Genomic DNA, 20,158 nt, shown 5'->3' with positions numbered 1-20,158 from the left:
GAAAATACAAGTGTTTAAATCTGGGAGGTCATTAGTTCTTAAGCTTCACACCAGGGTTCCTTACACACTGAAGAAGCTTGAGAGGGGTCTACCGGAGCAGGCACTGTCCAAAAATCATAGTCTTCATACTTCTTCAGGCAAAGAAGAGTCAAGATATTGAATTGATACGAGGACGCGGAGTCCATTATAGAGTACGTGGGAATGCTAGTTCAGATGAAATTGGTATTAGTTTCATTAGATGAAATTGGTATCACCCCCTCTTAGAGATTTGAGAATCCTTTGCAGCTGTTCTCCTTCTAGAACCATTCCTGTTTTAAAAGAAGATGGCCCACTTGGGGGAAAAGGATATAAAATGCTAGGAGGAGAAGATGGTATAAAAGAACAAAGATTAAGACTGAGGTGAAGATTTCAGTGCCAAAGAAGCAAAAATTCTTTGCCAGTTCCTTATTGGTGGTCAACACAGATTAATGTTAGGCTTACCTGTCATGCAGCTCATCAGTAGGCAGCTAAAAAGATTGCTTAGTGTATCATAGACGTGTTTGGTTCTGCTAAGTTTCTAAAACCCCAAGGTATTTCAATTCCAGGCACATGGTTTTAAGTGGGAAATGGTTGATATGGTGAGACTTGGTATATTGGTTCAACAAATTACCCGGTTGCAAATGTGTGCCTTCCTCACACCTTTTGACTAAATATGGAAATACACCAGCTAAATAGACGGGCTCCAAATTAATACTTAAAGAGAGACTAAACCTGCCTGTGTCTCTAGACAGCTAAGCCTTAAATTTGCCCAAGATCATAATATCTGCCTAAAGACTCCTATATATGTTTGACATTTACAGACCATGGGGTGTTGGACATTTTGAAGGCAAACCATTTCAGTGATTGACTAAATATATTCCTTTGCGTCATGTAGATGTGTCCTGTATTAATTAGCATATCCTTTTAAGGAAGTTCATCCATACTTTTACAGCTCATTAAAAGTCGATCATGACTGTCTATTGAATATATCTGCATCGCGTTGACTTCTGTTTGTCTGCATTCCTATCCTACATTTTCTGTATTCAGTTTGTTCTCAAGTCTGCAGTTGACATCAGAAGGTCTAAAGGAATTTTATGTTGATTTCCTTTTTAGGGAAAAACGTATTACAAACTGCCAACTCACGATATATTCACTTTGAACTTAAAATATCATTTGTTTAAAAAATGCAGTAAAACCTGAAATGTACACTAATATTCATTCCGAAGATTAAAGCTGCCAATGAATTATGCAGCTGGGTTAAGGCTGTCTTGCTCTCAGACTAAATTTATCTCATCGAAAGGGAATTATTCTCATCGGGGTTAGAGAATGAAAATAGTTAAAGTTTCATTGTTCAATTGCTTTCTTCTTGTTTTTTTTTGTTTCTTTTCTTTAAAAAACATTTGGGGGCTTCCCTGGTGGCGCAGTGGTTGAGAGTCCGTCTGCTGATGCAGGGGACGCGGGTTCGTGCCCTGGTCAGGGAGGATCCCACATGCCGTGGGGCGGCTGGGCCCGTGAGCCGTGGCCGCTGAGCCTGCGTGTCCGGAGCCTGTGCTCCGCAACGGGAGAGACCACAATAGTGAGAGGCCTGCGTAACGCAAAAACAACAACAACAACAACAAAGAAAACATTTGGTTATAGTTGTCTTAGGAGCTGGATTTTAAAATGTAACTACTGATGCGGGATGATAAGAAGGCCTGTTTTCTCGGATTATAAAAGCGACATAAGTTTCTGGTGACTCTTTCTTTAAAATGTTTTTTTTTTCCCCTTTCCTTTTCTTTCTTTCTTTTATTTTTTTTAACATAGATCTTTGGACGTGGGGGACCCCGTGCTGAGCATCTAACCTCTCTAACTTACAGAGTAAGCCTCCACGTAATAGAAATAAATGCTGCATTTTCTCTGTATATAACATGTCACTTGGGCAAAGTGCTGCAATGTCTCTTTGGTAAAGCTGAAATGTGGATTTCTCAAAAATGTCTTGTTTCCAGTTAATGATATTTTCTGCTTTTCACCAGGTGGTCTCTTTGGAGGTTTGTTCCTGAATTCATTTCTCTGTGCGAGCACCAAGCTTTCTATTATTCGTTTGTTCAGCAGACATTTGCTGAGTTCTTGTCACACTCACACCTGAGTCAAGGGTTCAGGTTATAGTCACGCAAAACCCCAGCCCTGTCCCTGGGTGTTTGCCATCTTTGGGGTAAATGGGGCACTTAAGAAGCAGGTGAAGGAAGGCATGATGAATATATGTTATGATAAGGACAACAGTAGAGATGAAAATAAAGTACTATGGGAAGAGGGTAGAGGGGTGGAGGGTAGAGGGTCTGGCATGGAGGCAGGTTGAGAGAGTCAGGCTCACTTTGATCAGGTGCGTTGCCTTAGCTAACAGGCCAGGCAGGGTGTAAGATGCCAGCTCATCCTAATATCGCCTGACCTGAACCAGCTCTCCCCCAGAGTTGGCACAGAGTTCATCTTTCTTGAAGGTGAAACCACAGGAGGAAAGGCAACTTCCAGAAATGGCCAAACCTTCTGTCCCTGCCTCAAAGCCACCTCCCAGTGACTCACGGTAGCTGAAAAGAAAATTGATGGTTCCCACAGGGTAAGACCTTCGAGAAACCCAGGGGCTTAGTGAGAGCAGGTCCATGGCAGCAAATGGGCCATATTAGCAGGCATGGGGGTGATTTCTGGCCCTAGGGCTGGCCCTGTGTCAGCTGTTTGAGGGTATATGGTTCCCTCCACACTGGACTTGCATTCAGAGCAGGACTTGAATCCCAGCCCTGAGTTTGACTTCTTAGGCCACAGAACACAGAGTTTTGGTTTTCTTCAAAGACGAAGAAAAACAAAACACGTACTTTGGCTTTGTTTAGCTGTTCTTCCATTCCATCCATCCTTGCCATCCTTGTGAAGTGAGCAAAGTCATGGTTCAGAGAATTGAGGTCCCTTTTCCAGCCGGGCAAAACAAGTGACTACTTAGAGTCAAGTGTTCCACCTTGCAGAGCGGAGTCTTTCTGCTCCATCTATGGATCCTAAGAATAGGAAGAGTGGGTCTTCCCTGTCCCACCCTACCAGAAGCTGTATCCTAACTCCATTTTCCTTCATTACATCTCCTGAAAATAAGATTCTTATTCGCGTCACTGCCTCCTGGGGCTACCCAGAAATTTCTAGACGTGAGAAGGGCTCTTCCCTGGATTTAAGCTATATCTGCTCACCCTGCACATTTGATCAAAGTCAGGTTTATCAAGGTATAATTTATATAGAATAAAACTTGCCCGTTTTTTTGCATTTTTATTTATTATTTTTTAAAAATTTTTATTGGAGTATAGTTGACGTACAATGCTGTGTTAGTTTCAGGTGTACAGCAAAGTGAATCAGTTGTACGTATATCCACTCTTTTTTTGTTTTTTAGATTCTTCTCCCATATAGGCCATTACAGAGTATTGAATAGAATTCCCTGTGCTATACAGCAGGTTCTTGTCAGTTATCTATTTTATAAAACTTGCCCTTTTTAGCATACAGTTCTGCAAGTTTCAACAAAGACATACAGTGATATAATCACCACCACCATGAGGATATCAAACATATCCATCACCCCAAAAAAGTTCCCTGGGGTCTGTCTGTAGCCAGTCCCCAGCCCCAGCCCTGGCAATCGTCAATCACTTTTCAGTCCTTCTAGTTTTGCATTTTCTAGAAAGCCATGTAAATGGAGTCCTACGTAGGTAGCCTTTGAGTCCGACTTCTTTCTCTGCATATAGTGAATCTGAGATTCATCCATGCAGTTTTGTCTACTGATAGTTCGTTCTTCTCTGTTATTTCTGAGTATCACCATATTGTGGCTACAAATAGGTTTGTTATTCAACAGCTGAAGGATCTTTGGGTTCTTTCCAGTTTTTGCTGATTATGAAAGGGTTGCTATAAACCTTTGTGTCTAGGTATTTCTATGAATATACATTTTTAACTCTCTTGGGTAAATCCCTAAGGAGAGGTATTGCTGGGTTGAACAGCAGATGTGTGTTTAAAGAGTTTTGGGGGCGAGACAGTGAACTTGGTGTAGTGTTGATGTTGAGTGCTAGGTCTGACACTTCCTAGGTGGGTGACCTCACATAGATTGTCTGAGCCTCTTTTTCCTGCAGCAGAAGAAAGGGTAGAATCTAGGTTCTCATACGGGATTAGGAAGGTTACTCACCTGTGGCCCCTCATCCTGGGTTGCAGCCTCCCGACATCGGACTCCCTCTCTCCACGGTGTTCCTGTTTCTGCTCCCAAGCACGCACACCCTTTCTCCATCCCTGCCACACACTGTTTCCTTTCCTGGAACTCTTCACCACCCACCTTTCTCCTCACCAACTACACATCTCTCCATTGCCCAATGAAATGCCACCTCTCCAAAAAAGTCTTTCCTCACCCTTAGTCTAAATCCAGGCCCCACCATGTATAGTTTCTTTCTAAAAATGTTAAACTCGGTTCTTTTCCTTTATAGCATTGACTGCAACTGGCCTTTATCACATTAACTGTGTAATTTATTTTTTGATGGAAAAGTTTATTGAGATCATTGTGGAGTCGCATACAGTTGTAAGAAATAATGCTGAGAGATTCCATGTACTTTTTATCCAGTTCTCCCTAATGGTAACATTTGACAAAATTATAATACAGTATCACAACCAAGATGTTGGCACTGATACGATCTGCTGATGTTATTTCAGGTTTCCCCAGTTTTACTTGCATTAATTGTGTGTGTTTGTGGGGGGAGGTGTATTTCATTCCATGCAATTTTATCACACGTGTGGATTTGCGGGTTCATCACCACAATCAACTTCCCGAAAAATTCTGTCAGTACGGGATTCTTTCCCTTGTCCTTTTATAACCACATCTGCCCTCCCCACCTCCCCCAATTTCTAACGCTTGACAAACACTAATTTGTTCTCCATTTTTTAAATTTAGTCATTTCAAAAATGGAATCATACACTTCATAACCTTTTGGGGTTGAATTCTTTTACCCAGCATAGTTCTTTGAAAATTCATCCAAGCTGTTGTGTACATCAACCCTTTGTTCCTTTTCATTGCTGAGTAGTATTCTGTGATGCGGACCACTGTTTGTTTAACCAGTCATCTGTTGAAGGACATCTGGATGAATTCCTGTTTTTAGCTATTATAAATAAAACTTCATGTACAGGTTTTTGTGTGAACGTAAGTTTCCTTTCTCCAGGATAAATGCTCAAGGATGAAATTGCTGGGACATTAGTTGTATAAGAAACTGCTTGAATTGATTTTTAAAATCTCTCTCTCCAGTAAAGTTCCATCAGAGTAAATAGACTGAGTTTTGTTTGTTTGTCTCTTTGCTTGTTTGTGTGTCTAATCACTGTGTACTGGGGACATCTCACAAAGCTTAGAACATAATTTACCAGTCTATAAATATTTATATATGAATTAAATAAGGAATGAATGAGTGAGTGCATGAATAAAATTTTTGGCATGGGGATTAAGTAAAATAATATATGTAAATCATTTTTTAGAATGCGTAGCATGGAGAAACCTCTAATACTAAGTAAATTTTTGTCACCATCAGATGTGATTTTGGCTAAGCGTGACATGATGTAACTTTCAAGTTCTTCCACCTTCATCACACAAACATCATGTGGCTTTATAGGATTCCAAAGGTCTGAGCTCTGGCTCTACTTCCTTCTCTTAAGAAAAGTACGTCTCATGAATGTGCTGAAAACAGCAGGGTGGGAATTTGGGCTTCATACCTTAAATAAGATCCTGCTTCCATAGGTCAGGGTGAAGCTACATGGCTCCTTTCTCTGTTGAAAATGAGCAAAGGCAATAAATGATAGAAGCCTTTGGAGTGTGAGGCTGTTGGTGCTGAACTGGTTAACCTTATCCCAGGATCCTTGTGGTCTTAGTATGTGAAATAAATATTGTTGCATTGGATGGAGATGGCACAGTCCTTAATAGAGAGAGAAAATTAGTAATTCTCATTTGCCTGGGGAAAGCGCAGGTCTTCCTAACGTCTTGATCTATGTACAAAGAGCTCGTAAAGACAAGCAGTCCTCATAATAAAAATAGAAATGAGGTTTTCCCGACAAAAATGCCACCAGAATGATGAGCTGTCACAGAAGACCTGGAGAGATGAGAAAGAAACTTCCTTGGTGACTATAATTAGGCTTACATGGAGAGCGGCGATGCTCGGGAATTGTGCACCAGTGCTCTTTGCCTCTTTCTAGAATCACTTTTCAGCTATCTCCAAAGGGCTGGGAGAGTGAGAATGTCCAAGTTCATTCCTGGTAGATCACATCCCCATCCTTCCTCAAGCCTTGGTGAGATTCTGACCTGGCCTGTGATGGGGGAGGAGGTGTTTTCACTCTGTGACTTGGGCCACTTAAATAAAAGAAACAGAAGGAGAAGAAGGGGAAACCTCCCTTTTCCTTATTACGAAAGTACCCCATGGTTATGAGAGAAAACTTGGTTAATACAGATTAGCAATAAAAAAGTAATAAAAGTCACCAGTAGTCTCAACACATTTTAGATGTATTTATTTAGCTATATAGATTTTGATCTAGAAGGCGATACCCTTGGAAATGGAGAGTGTAAACTGTAGATATAGATTGCATTTACATACATGGGATCATACCATATAAATATGGACATATATCTTATTCCACCCCTTCCCCCTCATTTCATATGCATTTTTCTGCTTTTCGAACCATTGTTCCCTAGTTATATTTCTAAGTCCGGGGGATATAGTCCCAATGGAATGGGCAGTAAAGTAGTTGTTTGTATGGTTGGTTGTTTGACCAAAAATCAAAATAGAATCCCAAGGATGTTTGCTGGCTGAGATCCATTTTGCTCAAGCTGTGTGGAAGGAAAGGAGAAGCACAGGCACCTAGACCTCCTTCAGGCATTGGGTCAAAGCTTGAGCTTTTCCTACCCTGATCCAGGGTTTCCATGGCAACAGGGAGACCCTGTGGTGGTTTATGATACTCATGGGGACCTGGAGGAGGCAGCATCTGTCTGAACCACAGTTTGGGATTTTATAATCCCATTTACTTCACGGGGAAAGACCCACCTTATAGCAACTGTTCAACTTTCAGACATTCCGCTTTAAAATCCATTTTTAGGAATGAATTATGCAATAAAGTGGAAGATCAGAGCCAAGGAAATCACACCAACCTGAGTTAGGGCCTGAGTGTGTGTATTTAAAGGCATTTATCTTCTCCCACCCTGTTTCCTCACCTTTAAAATGGGAAGGGTCAGACCGCCTTCCTGACTGGATTTTGGAGAAGACGAAGTGTGATAACAAGTGTAAGATACTTGGCATACCACCCAGCAGACAGTAAAGGCTCAATACTTCTTAGCTTTGCTATTTTTTTATGATGTTTCTTGGAATTGTGTGGCTCTTGACAGGACAATGGCTATGCGGGGAAAAAAAAATATTGGAATGGCTTGGTTGGTGAGAGGCGGGGGTGGAGAAAGGGAGGGTGGAAGCCTGCTGAGAATCTGAGCGGTATTAGAGGAAGTATCAGCACCCTGGAGTTTGGTGTTTCACTAAAGAGGTCATAAAATATTAACATCCTCCAGAGTTACCCAGAAGAACAGTGGTGTCAGCTCCTGCTTGCTGTACAAGAGAGGCTCCTTAGAGATGTCTATGGCCCAGTTATGAGGAGGGACAGCAGGAGAAGTCAAGGTGGTGACAGGGATGCCAGTTTGCTTCCTTAGCTGGAAACACTAGAGTTAAGAGAGAAGGGCAGGGTAGTGAACTAACAAAGAGTTCTCCTGGAAAAGAGGAAAAGAATGACCCTCTTTCTTTCTGACCAGAGAGGATGGGGCTGTCTTTCCAACAGAGGCTAGTTGCATTGTCTTAACCCTGTGTTCACAGTTAATAACCAGATCACCATCACCAACACCATCACCACTGTCATCATCATCATCATCAACATCATCACCAGCTCTGCTACCACTGCCATCACCATAGGCAACATCATCACCACCATCACCAACACTGCGGTCATCATCACCATCACCAACACCATCACCACTGCCATCATCATCATCACCACCACCATCACCAACACTGCCATCAGCAGCAGCAGCAGCATCATCACCACCAACACCAGTACCACCACCACCATCATCACCATCATCATCACCATGAAGCTATGACACTAATACGCATAGTGCATTTATGGGTTGCACTAAGCAATTTACACATATAATCCCATGTTATCCAAATTGTGAAAAAAGAGACTCTGTCTCCATTTATAAATGAGAACCCCATGACCCAGAAGGTATAAATAACTTGCCAAAAGTCACCCAGGTGACAAAAGAGATCCAAGATTCAGGACCAGGTAATCTGCCTCCTCTGTTCTTATGATCCACTTCACTGTCAAGAAGGCAGTATAAGGATAGAGTAAACTCTATGGCCTTAGGACATGCCCTTTTAATTCTTTTTTTTCCTTTTCTGTAGGAGGGTAAGCCTATAATCAGAGCCTCACACTGGAGTGTGAGTGTCACACAGGAAACCGGAGGTTCTCAAATATATATGTGTATATATATATACATTTACACCAGTAGAAACCCTTTTACAAATGAATTCTACATGAAATGCCAATTGTAAAAGAGATGAAAGGGGCAGAGTGGAGATGAATTTTATAAATTCAAATGTGAAACATTTATTATAAAGCCTGTCAGTGAGAAAATGAGGCTGTTTGATGAGCACCAATATTTGAAGAGGGGAGTATGGATAAGTAATATTGTTTTCAATTAGCCTCATAATCCAATTCACTTCAGTATTTTAGTTTGTTGCAGAATATTGAGAAAATGCTGATTCACATGCTGACACAGAGTTGCAAAAGGTAATTTTTTTTTAAACCAAATGGCCCCCAAATATCATGTTAATTTAGAATGTAAATTCCATCTCCTGCTTTGTTGATCATTGTATCTCCAGCACCATGCTTGGCACAGAGAATACATTCAAGATATACCTGATGAGTGAATGAATGAATGAATCAGTCAATCAATTAGTGAGCATCCAATGGATTTCAGAGGCGTAGAAGTGGAGGAGGACTTGTCATCTCCAAGTTTTCTCACTGATTCTACCAATAGTTAACAAGCCTCTGCTACAATAGGTCAGGTGCTGTTCTAAGTTGATGGGGATGAAGCATTAAGAGGGAAAATAAAGTTCTCATGGAATAGGTGCATGCCAGTGTGCAAAAGATGGGAAGGCAGGAGATAGGCAGTAAACCGACAAGGAACTCACTTCAACACTGGCTGTCCCATTTAAGGATCCTTATGTAAGCATCCCATGTAAGGATGCTTACATAACCTGCCTGGGTTTCGGCATCCTTGTGGGTAACAGTGCTATCAGTACGTACCCAGCACTGCCCCTGTGAAGAATAAAGTGAAATGCACATAGGTGCTTTCCTCCTCATCTCCATCTCTACATTGCGGAACAAACAAAGATGCGTGTCTCATTCTGGGCTTATTTATTTAATTACACATTGGGTATTCTGGGATTTGTACACTCATATCATTAAAGCAGTTTCAGCCAGAGAACATATATTTGGAGAGGTATTAATATGCACTGGGCATACACAATTACAAGACTAGATACGAGGTGACCAGAATCTGGAGAAGGGGGAGGTACATTAAAGAAAGTGCCAGTTATGTTGCAAGATAGGAGGTTCAGGAGCACGTTAAAGCATTTGCTATCAGCCCCTCAACAGTGGGAGGGGTCGGTGATGTCTTTTGAGCAGAAGGTGGGCATGCCTGTTTTTTATATTTAAAATTTCCCTGTGGAATCAGTGTAGAGTGTGAATTGGGAAGAACTGAGGCTGACCAAAGGAACCAATTAGGAAAACCGCTTTTTTTATTATTTTGTTTGTTTTTGTTTTAGTCTAGTCTAAGGAGAATAATAGGATGCACTGGGACAGCGGCAATGGAAAATCGAGAGACTTCGTAGTCGGGAGATGGGAGAGCTAAGAATGATATAATGTGGGACTCGATTGACTAGTCAGAGAAGCAAAGGGAGGTGTGAAGGGCAGATGTTAGGGTTTCGAGGTTATGTAAATGGAAGGGGAGATGCTTCTGTTAACAAAAAGCAAGTCTACAGAGGAAGAGCAGGATGTGCAAACATTTTGTTTGGGGAGATGTTGAAACAGCAGGGATAGGACCTTCACACTGAGACATGCAGGGAGCGGTTTGAGGTGCATGATCATTCCTCATGCAGTGGTTTCCAGCCACTGCTGCAAAACCTTCACCCATGTGCAAAGAGTATCGTAGTAAATAGGTCATTCAGGGTGATGGCAATTGGGATACAAGAGTTAAGAGACCTAACAAAGCACAAAATGATGATGCCAAGGGAGACCTTATGTTTATGGAGCATGTAAGAATTCTTCCACAGACCTATCTAAGAAGGTCCAGCCAGGGAAACGTAGTTTTTCTCTTACATGCCGCTGTGCCTGAAAGAGTGTCAAATTATTCTATCTGAAACCAGGTAAAGGTGATGCTCTTCTTTTAACAGTGGGCATAGTAAATCATCCTCTGGAGAGTACTGTTTTGGTTTAGAAAAATGGCTTGATGCAAACTTGGGTGAGACGGTGATCCCCTCAGGGGCACGTGGTCAACTGATGTCAACATTTCAAGGAGAAGGAAACTTGGGACAAAGGAGTGGGGATAAGACTTTGCTCTTGGGCTCTCAGTGGAAAGGGAAAGAGGTAATACAAACATGGCTGAGAGAGTCTGAAATCGAGAGAGTCTGAAATCAAGAGAGTCTAATCGTAGTTGATGGTGGTAGAATAGGCAACTGTCATTTGCAAGGATGTGATACATGCAGATCCTTCTCGAATCATGTTTCTAAGATGAATATCATTTCTCCTCTCCTCTCTCTTCCTTATGCATGTACAGTTTTCATGTCTACTAAACTCAGACGTGCCTTTTGCGAGTGGATGTATTGTGGAATATGACAAGGGGCTGAGCTTCACTGTGGGTTCTTGGGATGGAGCTCAGAGACAGGGAATATAAAAACCTGAGCTCACAGGTCAGATGAGGCTGTAAGAGTGTGAGTTTCCCATAAGGCAGAATTGCAATTTGGGGACCAAGACTTGGAATTTCAGAGCCTGTGTATCTGTCGAGGGCAGATCTTGAGAACCAGGAAGGTCTTCCACCCTGTATCCAGTCCATATGCAACGTGACCTTCTAATTTTTGCAGACTAACCTAGTTTTGCTTTGAATCCTTACATCCTTCCTAGGTCACCACCAAAAATCACCAGCCTTTGAAGGTGTGCCAGTGTTGCCGGGGACCAAGGATCCCTGTGGCAGCTCTTGCCCGCATGCCAGGACAGGACCTTGGGCCAGTTAAGGTCAAAAGGGATTATTCCAGGACTTGAGATGTTAGAGGCAAAGTCATTTCTAGTCGGAGAGGCTTGAGGGTGACTCCTGTTACATAAAGATAAATATTTCTGAGCATTTGTGGGGTCAAAGAACTCTGCAGCCAAGTTTATTACAGAGGAAAAATAGAATCTTCTGCAGGCTTCGTTTGCCTTCAGATTTGCTCGAAGTTCCATCCAGAAAGCCGCAACACAGAGAGTGGGTGGGCGTGTGGAGGCTTCCCAAAGTAGACCTCTCCACCCACTTGTTCATTAGGAGAAACCACCACTTAGCTGTTTTTGTCTCTACCGCCTACTGTCCCTTGTCCCACGCTCTCACATTCTGTCCTGTGCATTGGAAACAGACTCCCACCCTCTCAAGTGTCAAACTTTGCACTCTCCCTCAGCATCACCTCCTGGAACCAATCGTTTTAGGAAAGCTCCTGTGAGCACTTAAGGTATTTGCTTGCTCTGGGTCTTTCTCAGTTGGGGGCTCTGTCTGGTGTGTCTTGGGTCTCTCCTGACCCAATGTCAGTTGGCTGCTCCGATAGAACACTGTCTCTACAACTTGGCACTTTTGCCTGGGGTAGCGCTAGGGAGGTACTGGCAAATGAGGATGGACGCAGGGCTGTTTCCTTGGAAGAGATTCAGGTAGCCTGTGGGTGGTGTGCGACTTACTCCTCCTGTAAGTAAGTAGGGACTAGAAAGCTAGGAAATTCTCAGTTATAAAATTAGGTAGCTGGTGTTAGGGATAGATTCCTGGAAGAGGAAATCTTGCAGCTGGATAGACAAAGAATAATGCTTCAGAGAAGTGCTTGCTAGGCTTAGATATTGCAAACAATGATGAATAAGATGATGATGATGATGATAATGATGATGGTAATGATGATTTGTAAGCAGCGTTTCTACTGCTACTGGTATAGCATGGTGATGGAAAGAATACTTCCTGCTTTTTTAATTCAACAGAGCTTACTGAAAACACTGCCCCCATCCTTTATTAGCAGGACAGGGGGTATAGTTCTTGCAGCTTCAGTTTCTTCTTCTGTAAATTGGGGCTATAAAACCTACCTTACAGGGTTTTGTGAGGAGATAGATAAATAGATAGACAGATATCGATACATAGATATATCACACTGGCCAGAAGCAGTCTCTTTACACGTGTTAACCCTAGTCAGTCTCCAAAAAGCAGTAAAAGACCTGACATTTTGTGAGATCCAGCTGGTGAAGAATTTAGTTGACAAGGACTAATGTGAAAGGTTGTGTTCATTTGATTCATTAGCAAGGTTAAATAAAATGTGTGCACTTAGATGACCAGGGCAGAAAGGTGATGTCTACAGATTTTCATATTAATGCCATGTCATATGAAAAAATTCTCAAAAAAAAATTGCATTTGGTGTTAGTTGTCCCATGAATGTATTGATTCTGTTTATCTTGTTTGTGTAATTTTTAGCAAAAAAAAAAAAGAGGAATCTCTCTTTCTTTCAGCAACTTGTCGGGGACTGAGCACAAAAGTAATTCATAATCACAGTCGCTAATATGTATTGAGTGGTCACTAGATAGCAGGCACCAATCTCAGGACTTACATGTACTGTGTTCATTTATCTTTTAACAACTTATTTAGGAAGGCAAAATTAGCATCATTGCCTCTTTGAATGAAACTGAGGTTTTAAAGGATTATAACTCCATAGACATTTCATAACAGCCGTAGAAGTATGAGGCAGAACCAGAACTTCACACCCAAGCAGTGAGACTCCAAAAGATGGTATACCCACTCTATAGTATACTGCGTGCCCTCATAGGAGCCAGAAGGAGCTCCCAAGTCCTCCATCAGAGCCATCATTTCAGGTGGCCTTGAATGAGCAGACTGTAACCACAGTGTCATTGAGGAAAGTGTATGCAACAAATTCAATCCATCTGACCTTTATTAAGCCTCTCCTACGTGAAAGGCGTGCTGCTCCATGGTGCAGGGGACTCAAAAATGAGAAGGATGTTTGGTTGGTTGTGCTGCAAGGAGCTGGTGGGGGTGAAGAGGTTAGTTATTCCGACCTAATGAGTGTCACAGTTGATCATGTTCAAGCATCCCCACAATAGTTAACGTGTACTGTTGATTCTTGGGGTGCTAGTGCCTGGGCTAAGAAGCACTTTACATTCATTATCCCAGTGGTTCCCAAATGCAGATCCACGAATTCATCTGATTCCATAATGACATTTTCAACAGACTGCAGCTAAATGAGAAAATTAAGGGCAATTTAGTGAAAATTTTAATAGACCTAAATTTAATCAATTTGAAGGGCTGTCCTTTATTTTGAGATTATGTCCTTCTTACTTTTTGGTACAAAATGCCCTTTCCCTTATGAGATGATGATGAGAGCAGATGGTGTGTATGAGTTTGTATGTGTGTGTGAGTTCATGTGTGTTTGTGTGTGTGTGTGTGTGTGTGTGAGAGAGAATATACTAACTTGGTCAAAAAAAAATTTAAGTCGTTAATTTCATGAAACCCGTCCATTGTTTTTAAACTTTTACTGTGATAAAAATTATTACGTGAATTAGGGAGAAAAAAAAATCTAAGGATCATTACAGTTCTGTGAGGGAGGTATCATTAGCCCCCTTTTACAGATAAAAGAAGTGAGCCTCAGAGTGGTTAATTTACACACCCTCATGGACAGATCCTGCAAGTGGCAAATCTTGGGTATAAACCCAGGTTGTGTGTTTCTGGGAGCTGGGATACTAACACCACCATGGGCATCAATCATGGTGTTTCTGCAGCAATGAGCTCCCTAGCCTTCCTCTGGCCAGGGAGGGGGCAGACCAGGAAGCCATTTTCGGAGTCCCGGGACTCTTTGGCCTTCGTTTGGGTTGCAGGCTGAAATCCAGGACAGCTTTGGGAGATTCATGATGTTGGAGAGGCAGATGAAGAAGCTCTGATGACTGGCACACGGCAGACCAACACAGTGGGGAAAGCTTGTCCGTTGCTGCAGGCTTGCCCTCTGTGGGACCATAGCTAGCAGCCAGTGAGGCGACTACAGTGGGAGGGGTGGGAATAAAGGGAGAGACGAGACGTATCTTCTGTGCCTCCTGAACCCCTTCCTCATTGGGCCTGCAGGGAAGAGGTGTTTAAGCAGGAACAGAAAACAAGAAACTCATTCTCTAAGTCATAAAGATCTCCCTGAACTATATGCTAGGCCTGATACAAAGACAAACCACCCCACCTAGGAAGTGGGGGGATTGAGAATCAGACATTCCAGAGATTTCAAACCAATTCTGTCCCTTATTTTCTACGGAAACATTCTCAGGTTTCCTGCCTGTGGGTCTGTTTCTCAGCAGCCTTGGCACCAGAGGCAGTGCTGGGGCTGGTGCTTTGTTTTCATTTCTGCTCAGGGAAGCTGAAAACCTTGTCTCTAAGAAGTGAAGTTGTAAACAGAAATGAGGTTCTTAGTTTCTGGAATCCTGTACAGCTACCAAGGTATGTGTGCTTCCCGTTTTTGTTGTGGCTGTAAGTATCTAGAATATTCCAACTTGGTAGCGTGTTTAAGCAGGTTTTTATGGACTAGCCAGGAACATTTACCACCATTTAGAAAAGTACTCCTTAGGAACACGTAACCCGAGTTCTTCATAGTGAGAACAAAGATAATAGCAGTAGTGGCAGTAATTGTAGCAGAAGAATATTTTTTAATTTTATTATAAAAGTCATGCACAAATCCATTCTTGTGACAATTCAAACACACATCTTTATAGAGTAAAAATTGAAAGTCCCCCCACCTCCCTTTTCTGCCTCATTACTCTAGATGTAAGCAAATTTACCACTTGACTTGTATCTTTTCAGATCCTTTTCTATGCATTTCACATGTGTGTATGTATGTGTATTTGTATTCAGACATCCACACATGCCTGTGTGTAGGTCTGTATGTGCGTGTGCACACACACACGTGCATAAAGAGATTGTGAGGTTTTTGTTGTTCTCTGGTTAGCTTGGTTTGGTTTTCACATACAAAATTGATTATCTATGCCCTGCAACTTCTTAAAGATCGTTCATAGAGATCTTTCCAAGGAAAGACACCTAGAGGTACCTTGTTCTTTCTAACAGTTGCATGGTAGGTATGCCGTCATACTGTGTTGTACTATTTTTCTGTTGCTTCTGCTTATTTGCTTTTACAAGCAATGCTGGAAAAAAATTATCCCAGTACATGTATCTCTGTGCCCATCTCAGGTATTTCTTGCAGGATGGATATCTAGAATGTGAATAATGCGGTGGAAAGATAAGCATATTTAAAATGTTGAGAGTAAGTGCCAAACTGTTGTCTCCAGAACTGTACCAATTTTAACTCTCACCATCTGTGTTTGAGACTACCCATTTCTCCACAGAGACATAGATCCTAGGTAGTACTGGTAGGCATTTTATTTTTAATTAGTTGATTTTATTTCTTAATTGATGTCCATCTTGTGGACAAAGGATCGTAGTTAACTTTTCTAAACAACCAGTATAATTTTGAAAAGAGCTTGGGTGGTAGGAGCTAGTTAAGAACTGAGCATCCTTGTACTGGTGTTTCTGTTCTTTTAAACTTGAATTCACTGATACCACACACCCAGGCTGGAAAGCTAGTGGAGTTTGAGGGTCCTTGACTCAGAAGTGGACTCTGATCTCCAGCCTCAATCCCGTGATTACTTGCAAAGCAATTGTCTCTAAATGGTTGAAATCCATTCTGCCTCAGACACAGCCCTTTACTCTGAAACAAGAACGCCGTGCTCATTATCTGAGCACTGCTGAATCCTCCACCTTCCAACTCCGTGTGCCATGGAGTGGGGGGACCTTTGCCAAAAGAACTGTCTGAGAAATAGGGCTTCTCCAGGGTATCCTGGAGGGACCATCAGGGACTGAGACCTCATTCCAGGGGCCAAGAAGCCAGCTTAATATAGAGAGCTAAAAAAATAAATAAAACTCAGAATCCATGGATTCCTTGAGCAGAAAGAGATAGCTAGAGGTCATTTGCTCCAAATTCTGTTGTATTAATTCATTCAGCTCTCCATCTACCTATCTACCCATCCATCCATCCACCCATCCACTAATGCAGTATTTTCTGAGTACCTACAATATGTCAGACACTGTATTAGACCCTGCACTTCAAATGGACAACACAGCAGATGGGAATCTTGCCCATTTTTAGTCATCGGTAGGAACAAACTTGCCCACCACCACTCTTGGTAGACTGAGCCATGAGAGCTCCAGAATTAATATATTAGGCAAATCTGGGGCTTGGCAATCGGAGTGGAAGGGATGAGGATTCAAGGAGGCTTTTCATTTTTTTTAACCTTTTATCTTATATTGGAGTATAGTTGATTAACAATGTCATGTTAGTTTCAGGCGTACAGCAAAGTGATTCCATTGTACATATGCATGTATCTATTATTTTTCAAATTATTTTCCCATTTGTTACATAATTTTGAGCAGAGTTTCCTGTGCTATATGGTAGGTCCTTGTTGGTTATCCATTTTAAATATAGTAGTGTGTGCATGTCAAGCTGAAGACTGCATTTGCAGAGCAAGTGCACATTTATACAGTGTTTACTGCGACCTGCCCAACCCTCTTTATCTTTGGTGTCCCGGCTTCCCTGATCCTGTTCTATCTTTTATTTTTGCACAGCACTCATCAGCATCTATATTCTGTACAATCGACTTATTTCTTATCTTTGTTCTTTGTCTAATGACAGCCCCACCAGAAAGTAAATGGTATGGTGTCAGGAATCTTTGCCTTCTCCCACTGAAACAGCCTTAGGGACCAGACCAGTGCCTGAGTGTAACCAACACTCACTCACTAAGTATCATTCAAATGTTTGAACAAGTAGGTGACTCAATGTGCTTGTGATAGAGATCATAACTAACAAAGTTTCCTACAGAGACTTTCATTCTCACTTTCCTGAAGATTCAGAATATGTCATCGCCCGTATCAGAATTTGGAAGTGAGAATAAAATACTTCTCAGCCACTTCTGGACATCGTCATGGAGCTAACCCTGGAAGGGATAATTGCATTTAAGATCAAGGAGTCCTTCCTTCTGTCTAACTGGGGTTTCTCTTGCTCTGAGGCACAGCAACTCCCATAGAAGATCTTCCTTTAGCTAAATGCCTGCCTTTTTGACAGCCTTAGGAAGTTAGAATAAGGGATTATGGAAGAGAGAAAAGGAAGAAAAACAATTTCCTTGATTATTTTGAAGAGTTGGCAAATTTGAGTGAAGGGAAAAGTTACAAACACTGTTGTGTGGGTCACATTAAAACTGGAACAGTTGCCTTCTGCCCGAGGAAGTTTCATCTGAAGATGGCATTGTTCATTGCTGGTTTTCCGGCACTCTCTCTGCTTTCTACAGGGTAAACATTCAATGAAGGGTTCTTGTAGCGGAAAGGCAGGACGGTAGCCCTTGAATGTGCACGCAGTATATACGCTCAAGTGATACTGAGTGCCCAGGGACCCTTTGTAGGAAGAGAGAAGGGTATTTTCTTTCCCCCACGTCTCCCATTTATTGATGTAGAAGAATCGTTTGGGAGCTAGTAGCATTGATGTGGCTCTTTCCCAGTCTCTGTTGAGATAGCATTCAAATTCAGCATCCCCAGACACTGCTTAAAAGGCTAGCAGAGGTTTTTTCACTGAGCCATAGTTGCAGCTAGGGCATTACTATTTGATTTGGGGTAATCTGACGCTGTGTTCCTGATTAACAGTCTGCTGATAATAGCTACTGCAAAATCTTTCCTGCCCCATCCTTTATGCCATGTTGATGGTCTGTGTACTTGTTTGTGTGTGTAATCACGTTTGCATGAATCGGTTTGCATGCACTTGTGCAGGGATGTTCTGGACTTGGTTGTCCAGAGAATGCAGCCTGGCCTCGGATCATTTTGAGATGCATTTGCACGGTCCAGATTCCACCATTTCCCTTTGCAGATTTCCAGTTTGCCTGACTGAGGAGACCTAAGTCTAAGGAGAAGCATGAGCCATTATTGTAAAGTGGGTCTGTGGGAATCCAGTCACCACTGAGAGTTTTCAACTTTGGGGAGAAAACGGACCAGAAACCCAGTGCTGGCTCAGTACAGCCAAGAGCAGTTATTGGTTCCTTACATAATGTATTTGTTTTTCATTAAACCATTCAGATAAGGTCTTATTAAAGTGCCATGTATTATTTATCGTGTTTCTTATGAAAATGAGCTGAAGGGAAAATTCTGTTCTCTTCTTGGGGCATTTGCAGGCTTTTCCAATGCCAGTGAGGGGGGAAAAAATGAAAGAAAGGGTGAACCCCTGTCAGTACAGCAAATTGCTTGAGGCAACAGGAGAGGATGGGAAGGAGAGAGGAAGGATTGGACGGGCAGAATCGTTGACTTTTATTCCATATATGTTTTGTGGGGTGGTTTTCCCTTTGCTTTTGTGAATTGCAAAATTTAAAAAAAATGAAATAAAAACAGGAAGACAGAAAAAAGTGAAAGAGTTTATTTGTAAATCAGACCTTGTCTGATGAATGTGAGACAACAGGTAGCAGGGATTTTTCAAATAACCACTGACACTTCCCCACCCTCAGAAAAAGCAGTGTAAAATACCAGGCTCTTCTCCCCTAATCCTCCAGCCAACTTCTGCTCAGGGTTTAACATCCTACTGTGTCCCCTCTAAATTGTTGGGATGTGTGAGTCCCAGGGTGTTGGAGAAACTGGTTTTGCAAGGTGAAGAGTAGAAAGAAACAGCCTGGTTGGGACCTAGTGTTTGGCAGAGTGGAGACTTTTATATTATCGATGGTGTCTCAAGACGGAACAACAAAAAATGGAGCTGTGGCATAATTAATTTCCTTTTCTTCAGAAAGCATTTTGATTAGCCTGCAAAGGGAGTTGTGCCTTGTGAGCCGATGTCCTAGAAACTGTCATTTGGCTGAGTGTCCCCTCAAGCCTCACAGAAGTGTCACTGGGGATGCCCCCGGTGGCCAGTCCCCAGCTCTGTCCCAAATGCTCCTCCCCAAGGGTGCCCCTGTCACTCTGTCCTTCAGAGTGGTGCCCCCACCCCCCAGCCCTGCAAGGCTTCTTGCAGGGAACCCAACAATCAAAAAAGATGCTGTTCAGACAAGCCTCTTGCTCTGAAAAAGAAAATCCAATCACCGGGTCAAAATCTATATCACAAAATATGGCTACTATCCCTGATCACGGTTTTACTGCTGCCAAGAACGTGCTTTGCCTCCCCCGCCCCCCCCACCCCCCCCCCCCCCGTAGGGACCAAGGACTGCTTAGAGTCTTAATATTTTCTTTTGATTTGCAGATCACATCCTATTTTATTGCATAAAGGCTAACGAAATCTACTAATGAATAATTATTACTTCATAAAATAAAGGGAAGGGGGGGAGACCCCTTTGCAAGAGTGGAATGCTGATGTGGCCAAGGAGGGCTGGCCAGGCAGGAAAAAAATTAAATGAATAAACCCTTGTCATTTGCCCGCTGCAGCCCACGGAGTCATCTCTTTTCAGACCCAGATTTCCCCACCCTGTGCGTTTATCATGTGAGAAGAGCGGGGATTCTAGGCAGGGAGAAGCCCCCTTGAACTCGCGCAGGGCTGGCGTGTTGGTCCAATAGGCTTGACTTCCACGCCAGCCCCAGCCAGAGCGGTTTCTCCCGTTCAGGCTCGGGGCTGGGTGGTGCGCTCCCCGCCGCCTGCCCAGCCAGGGCGAGGTGCTGAGCGAAAGCTGCGCTCCGAACGCCTGGAGGTGCGTCGCCGCCTCTCCGCCCTGCCTCAGGCGCGGGCAGCCCCAGCTCCCCCTGCCCCCAGCCCCTAGCGTC

At 42.7% G+C, this 20,158-nt stretch overlaps 1 protein-coding gene across 5 annotated transcripts in view; it reads left to right on the top strand.

The window, feature by feature from the left end:
• Window positions 1–20,158, top strand: part of RBFOX1 (RNA binding fox-1 homolog 1) — a gene marked incomplete at both ends in the record, with an annotated part of 1,093,433 nt that overhangs the window by 689,238 nt on the left and 384,037 nt on the right. The gene's annotated exons all lie outside the window — the stretch shown is intronic.

The sequence above is a fragment of the Leucopleurus acutus genome (assembly GCF_964270905.1).
Source record: "Leucopleurus acutus genome assembly, chromosome: 16".
Lineage (NCBI taxonomy): Eukaryota > Metazoa > Chordata > Mammalia > Artiodactyla > Delphinidae > Leucopleurus > Leucopleurus acutus.
The sequence above is the reverse complement of the archived record's forward strand: the minus strand, read 5'-3'. Positions and strand labels throughout refer to the sequence as shown.